General features: G+C 46.0%; 1 pseudogene; it reads right to left on the minus strand.

The window, feature by feature from the left end:
* Positions 1-609: 609 nt before the first annotated feature.
* On the minus strand, positions 610-2,216 carry LOC148041283 (arogenate dehydratase/prephenate dehydratase 6, chloroplastic pseudogene; annotated as a pseudogene).
* Between the last annotated feature and the right edge of the window lie 4,790 nt (positions 2,217-7,006).

Below are 7,006 nucleotides of genomic sequence, written 5' to 3' on the forward strand. Positions count from 1 at the left end.
TCCAAGCCACAGGCAGAGAGAGAGCGAGCGAGCGAGAGGGGGGGGGGGGGGGGGGGGGGGGGGGTTTGTTTCACTAGTCAGAGCGAGATAGATAGCCATCTCCCAACAATAGAAAGAGAGGAAAGGTGCAAGCTGGGAACGAAGAGTTTTGGGGTAAACTATGAAACCTCTTACTATGTGTCGCGATGTTCGAGAGAGAGAAATCCGCCAACTTGCTAAGGTTCCTTTAACTTTTCATCAGTTTCTCTCCTCCAACTTCTACTCTTGAGATGCGTGGCTAAGCGTAAACTTGTCCTTTATCTACCTATACAGATAAATTGATTATTGATAGATGATAGATTATAGATACTTGGAGCCATGACTTACGAAGAAGGGGGCAACGTACACAACCGTAATTAGTGCAAGCTAACGTCTGTGATACGGAAATTTGAGCAGAGCATTTCCCGTCTAGACACAGATGAACTTAGGGGTGTGATCAACTTAGTGATCACATGTATTGGAATAAATACATCTCCATCCACATGCAGATAAAGCTGCTTTTTAACGTGAACCAACGAAACTTGTTGGTTGGTTGAGAAACTGATGCTCATTCGGTTGTTTTAGAAAGTGTTAAGGATTAACAAAATGATCTATATACATTTGTCTGTACAACCTTTCTGCAAAGGACGTGTAGAATCAGCGAGAGTAAGTTGATGTTTTATTGCGATTGCTTAAACAGTGAGATGACAGGAAAAATCGTATAGAAGCTGAAGGCTACTACAAAGGGGGTGATCTGACAAGAGGGCTCATATCCATGGGGTAGCTACCAAGGACGCGAAGGAAGCTGGTGAACTCCTGGAGCTCGGCGAGGGCATTCTGGGCGCGGGGGTCGGCCATGGAGGCCTCGAAGTCGATGTAGAAGAGGTACTCGAAGTACTTGGCCTTGCCGCTGTTGGTGTCGTCGACGATGCGGAGGGGCTTCTTGCGCTGGGGGCGGCTCTCGATCTTGGTGAGGTTGATGTTGCGGAAGGCGAAGGCCGAGAGAACCTTGAAGAGGGAACCTGTAGCCTCCTCGTTGGCGAAGACGATGCTGGTCTTGAAGGGGCGGTCGACGCGAGGGATGATGGGCTCGCGGGCCAGCATCACGAAGCGCGTCACGTTGCCCAAGTCGTCCTGGATGCCGTCGGCCAAGACGTTCATGCCGTAGATCTCGGCGGCGCGGCTGCTGGCGATGGCGGCAGTGTCGCGCAAGTTGTTCTCAGCGATGAACTGGGCGGCGCCCGCGGTGTCGTCCACGGCTTCCCGCGCGACGTTGAGAGACAGGCGGGTGAGGGTGTGCTCGCACTGCGCCAGAGCCTGCGGGTGGCTGATGACGCGGCGCAGCTCGCCCTTGCTCACGCCGGGCATCGCCAGCAGGCAGTGGTGCACGGGGAGCTGCACCTCCCCGACGATATGCAGGCGGTGGCGCAGCAGCAGGTCGTAGTTCCGGTGGATGCTGCCCCCGAGAGAATTCTCCACCGGCAACACGGCCCGGTCCGCAATCCACAGCTCCACCGCCTGGAACGCGGCTTCGAATTGGTCACAGGGAACAGGCTCGCATTGCGGGTAGGCCTTCCCGGCTGCCGCCTCGCTGTACGCCCCTGGCACCCCCTGGTATGCCACCCGCAGCGTGGAGCCATGCATCGGCGCGGGCGACAGATCCGAGATCGACAGCGGCCGCGGCAGGTTCAGATCCTTGGGCATGACCGAGTCCAAGCTGTCCACCCCGTTGATCGGCACCAGGTCCAGGTGGCCGCTGCTGTTGCTGGACAGCATCCCCTTGTCTTTGCTGTTCATCTGCAATGCAGCCACCTGACCGTTGATGGTGGCGCACACGCTCTTCCACTCGTTGCCTCTGGCCGTGTGGGGGTTCTCTGCAGGAGAGAAGGAGCTCCCACCGGAGGAGGGAGAGCGCCCGGCGGCCCGGGTGTGGAAGCCCGGTCGCCTCTGGGGAGTGCTGGTTATAGCAGGAGGAGGAGGGGACAAGCCAAGTTTGATGCCGTTGTCAAAGAAGGAGCTACAGAGGGGCAGAGTGTGATCGCCGGCGACGGATCCCATCAGAGACAAGACTGAGAGAGTAACAAAGCAGCAGATGCAGCACGGTGCACAGGCCTCAGGCGCGTTGTCTAGTGGGTAAAGCTAAATATGAGAGAGAGATAGAGAGAGAGAGGGGGGGGGGCGGGGCGGCAAAGGGTTTCTGGGAAGGGCCTTGTCGCAACAAGATTGGCGTGTTGCCCTCAGGCAAGAAATGCCACGCCCCGGGAAATTTATATACACGACCTCGAGACTCAGTCAAACGAGGCCGGGCACGCTTTTTGAATGAACACTAGTCTCGCCTCAATGCAAATTGTTGCGTATGAACCGTCAACACACACTGGGCTTTGCCTGTTTGCATCCGTCCACGCACGTTGCTTTCCTTCTTTCCACATGTAATCTATATCGGAGACACATGTGGGCAGTGGGCAAGTTAACCCCACCGCGCTCCTCCAGATTTGGCATCCATGAAACACACGAGGCTCTGGCCGTCATAATTTCAGCATCAACGAACCGTGTACGCTTTGGGCGATGGGAACCTCCATGCCCTCACAGCCCGTTCACCGTTTGCAAACGCACCGACCTCTGTGACCTCAGCTTTTAACTGTTTGAATGATCATTGCAATTTGCCTGAGTAAGAGAGCTGATTCTAAATTTCCCTCTCCATGACCCGCTCAAGGGACCAAGTGAACATCCAAACAAGTCCAAATGTACGCTTGATCTGCAATTCTAACTACCTAGTACTAACATATATACCCAGTCTAAGTGTTTAATCGCACTATTCAACATGAGAACAAGATGGCCAAACCTCTAAGCTCTAAGTAGGTACCCGAGGTAAGAGGAATGTGACCGTTTGAATATTGACATGGTAGTGAAGTTAATACCCTATCAATAAGAGCAAAAGCCTTTAAGGCCCATAACTCTTGTCACCATGTGGCGTAGGTATTGGCTTGCATGCATGCGTCCACTGGGGAAGATGCAAATGGTGGATGGAATCACCAAGGATTTCAACCATGTTGTTGGTGCTTGTGCCATTTGAAAGGAGCAAGGGCTCATCATTGATGATCGACGCAAAGCTGAAGTGGCTAGTATAGGCAAGGTTTGTCATCAAGCATGGGTCAACTCATTTGATTGCATCAAGCAATGTTACGCAGTGGAGAGGAATTGGATGTTGGGATGTGTAGTTGGGCACAAAGGAAATCTTGTGCTTCCTATATTGTGGAGCCATTCCTACTTTCCCCTGAATCTCTGCTTCAATTTGAGTGTCATGTGTGGGTTTCTCTCCCTAACTTCCGATGTGGCTCGATGATAAGGTTGCTTCCATCGTTAATGCTAGGTAGGGTTCTTTATATGCCAGTAAGTGCTTCTTTGTTGGGAACCCTAAAACTAGATAACAAAGTTTGTCCCCTATGGGATAGCAAGAACAAAGTTCCAAAGTACTTGGAGGTCATGGATCTGAGTGGCCCAAAAATTGTCTTGCAAATACAATGTGGGACCTTCTTAGACTCGTGCTATATTTGCAAGCAAGAAATGAAGACATTAAGGAAGAAACCAAGGTCAGAGAGAAGCTAACCATCCTTAATGCATCAACTAACAGAGTCCAAAAGAACAAGGAGGAGTAGAAGAATGAGAAGGTGGAACCAAAGAGAAGAGTGAGATGCCTAATGGCTCACAAAAGAACCATTAGAAAAAGGGGTAGAAAGAGATATATGTGGTCAAGGCTAAGTCAAAGGATGAGAAGAACATTGACACCAAGGAGCGCAAATAGAAGCATAAACGGTTAGCACCAAAAGGTAAGATTTCAATCAAAAAGCTTGCTCACTTACCATTGGTTGTCCAAAACTACTATGAAATGAGTGAAGGGGGAGAAGAGCTATTTAAAGAGTTTGATTACTAAAATGACCTTAGCCACAAGTAAGATCAAAATGGCCTCTTAGACTATGAGAGGCTTATGCTCTCAAAAAGGAAGCATGTGTGACATGCTTTGATCAGGAAAAGAAAGTTGGATGTCTTAGCTCTACATGAAATAAAGCTAGGAGAGGAACAAACCAATCAAGTTACAATCCCAAGTTACTCTTCTTGATTAGAGGGTGAAGAGGCTATATTAGCTATGGAGATAATGATTGATGGAAAGAGGATGATACTAATCTCATTTTACATTGTGAATGTATTTGCCAAAAGGGTTTAGCAATGGAGTTACCAAGGGAAAGAGTGGAAGAAAACACACCAACATTTTTTATTAGTGACTAGACATGATAATGACTAACAAGGATTGATCACATAGGCTTAGTGGTATGGTCAAGCCAAAAAGAGATCAATGGGATTTAGTTGTGTGCACTACATGATCTAAGAGATTTGGCAAGTGTGTTTAGCAAGAGGTAAGGACAACACTACACATGCAATAGTCGCCATCATGGGGAGTAGTGTGATTTGAATGTATTTATACAGATAATCAAGCATGATGATTAGTAGGTGATAGCAAATTTATGGATGACATAGTTGAGTTTGACTGCCTACCGATTCAACTAACCTTTCTAGATGATTGGAAGTTTGAGAGTACAAGAAGAGCCCCCCCATTTCAAGCTAAATGAATCATTGTTGCATGACCCCACTCTGAGACTAGAATCAAACATATATGCCATTCTTCAAAAGTAAAAGGAGAACACCTAGTCATAACATGGCTTAGATGCAACAGGGCTATGGTGAAAGAATCTAAGAAGCATGGCTATGATGATCTAAGAAGCATGGTTGAGATCTTGCATTTAAGAGAAGGTCGTTTATGGATAATGCTACTCAAGCCAGGATAAATTTGTTATCTACTCCTATTATCTCTCTTAATGATCCTTGTCTTTCTCTAGAACAGGAATGTGAAGCTCATCTTAAGGAGTAAGAGACTTACCAAGCCTCTTAATGATCCTTGTCTTTCTCTAGAACACGAATGTGAAGCTCATCTTAAGGAGTAAGAGACTTACCAAGTTCAAGATGCTAAAGTCGAAATTAAAATCTCAGTGGGAGGCTAACGGTGAAGATGTGGCATCAACTTTATTTTTCAAGTCATTGGACAAAAAACACAAAAGGAAGTCTATCACATGCATAGATGATGCTAATGGGATTCATGATTCAAGTATGGAGGACATCCTCCACATGTTTCACAAACACTCGAGCAAGATAGTAGGCGTCCAACATGCTACAGTGTCAAATTATGAGCAAAGGTTCATGATGTCTTTGAAAGATTCTGGTTGGAAGGAGACCTAGGCAACATGGACTAGTTGACTCCACCTATTTTGGAAGAGGAAGCTAAGATGGCCTTAAACACAATGAAAAATGGGATATCACCAGGATAGATGGGATTCTAGTGGATCCATATAAGTCCATCTAGGATGTGTGTGTCCAAGATTCTAGTTAGTTCATCGACTTCTATCTTAAAAATAGTTTATCCATGCTAAAGTCAACTCAAGTCTAATCAACTTCTATCGACTTCTATCTTAAAAATGGTTTATCCATGCTAAACTCAACTCAAGTCTAATCAAATTGATACCCAAATCCACTAAGAGGTTGTAGTTGTCACGATTGAGACATCTCACAATGTGCTATAAGATCATTTCTAAAATCATTGCATTGAGAATCAAGTAATCGCTTCCCAAAATATGTCATGGAAGGCAATATGGATTCATGAATGGGTGCAAAATCCAAGAATGAAATATTAAACTTGGTAATTGCAGTGGACTAAGCATTGCCAAGTAGTCAATCATCTCCATTGATCAACCTTGACTTCAATAAAGCCTATGGCTGAGTAGGTTGGGGTTTCATTTTGCTTACATTGAAAGTCATGGGATTTTATAATAAATTTGTTGGTATCATTGTCGGTACCCTATTTACTAATGAATCATCGTGCATCCAAGTGAATGATGTGGTCTCACAACCCTTCGAGCTTGAGAGTCATTTTGGTGAGGTTATCATTTGTCATCATTACTATTTGCAATCATTACCAACCATCTACCTCAAAAAATTGATCGGTTGATATATAAAGAGGTGTTATTCATGGCCTCAGACTCCCTAATTATGAGACTATGTCCATGAAATTTTTTGTTGATGATAACTCAAGTAGGGTTAGAGCAAACTTGAGAGAAGTTGGAGTGTTGATGGAGGTCTTCCAAGTATTCTTGGAGCTTTAGGGGTCTCAACTTAGTCTTAGGAAGACTAAGATCCTTTATCTTGGGCTGGATGAAGATCCTGCATGGTCGCAATAATTTGATTTTGCATGTAAATCAATGCTTTTAGTGGTTCAAAAGCAATATTATATCCAAATGCCTAGAAATTAAAGAGTGAAGGATACTCTTTGGGTGGTAAATTGGTAATATTTGAAAGGTGAGAAGGATCGAAGATTTCTTGGAAGAGCTATGGTGGGAGAGCAAGAGCAAGAAAGAGAGAGAGACCAAATGGGAACTCCAACAGTCACAATGTGTGACCGGGCCGGCCTTCCTTTATTCAAACTATCACTAAAAGAATAAAGAATAAAGTGACGGTGACGAGCGCCCACCACCTGGAGTGTGCAGTGGTGGGTACTATCAATGTAGTAATACACAGGCGGCTAGGAAGAGGTACCTTTACCCCTAATAACCTCCTACTTAAAGGCGAATCTGCCCCAGTGAGGAGTGAAAAGAAAAAGAAAAGACAATGCAATGTACAATGTACAACAGGATGAGGAAAACGTCGACCCCACGTATGAAGTGATACCTCACCTCAATGTGTTTCGTCTTCGCATGGAAGACCGGATTCTTGGCTAGCTGAATAGCACTCATAGAATCCAAATGCAGCATAGGTATAGAATCAATCCCAAGGTCATGAACCAAACAACCCAACCATATGGTCTCCTTGCAAGCCTCAGTGGTTGCAACATACTCGGCCTCAGTGGTAGAGAGAGGTCAACTATGAGATTGAGTAGATGGATGAG

Source organism: Lygodium microphyllum, chromosome 1, assembly GCF_053477565.2.
Source record: "Lygodium microphyllum isolate KBCC chromosome 1, Lygodium_microphyllum_v1.1.10, whole genome shotgun sequence".
Lineage (NCBI taxonomy): Eukaryota > Viridiplantae > Streptophyta > Polypodiopsida > Schizaeales > Lygodiaceae > Lygodium > Lygodium microphyllum.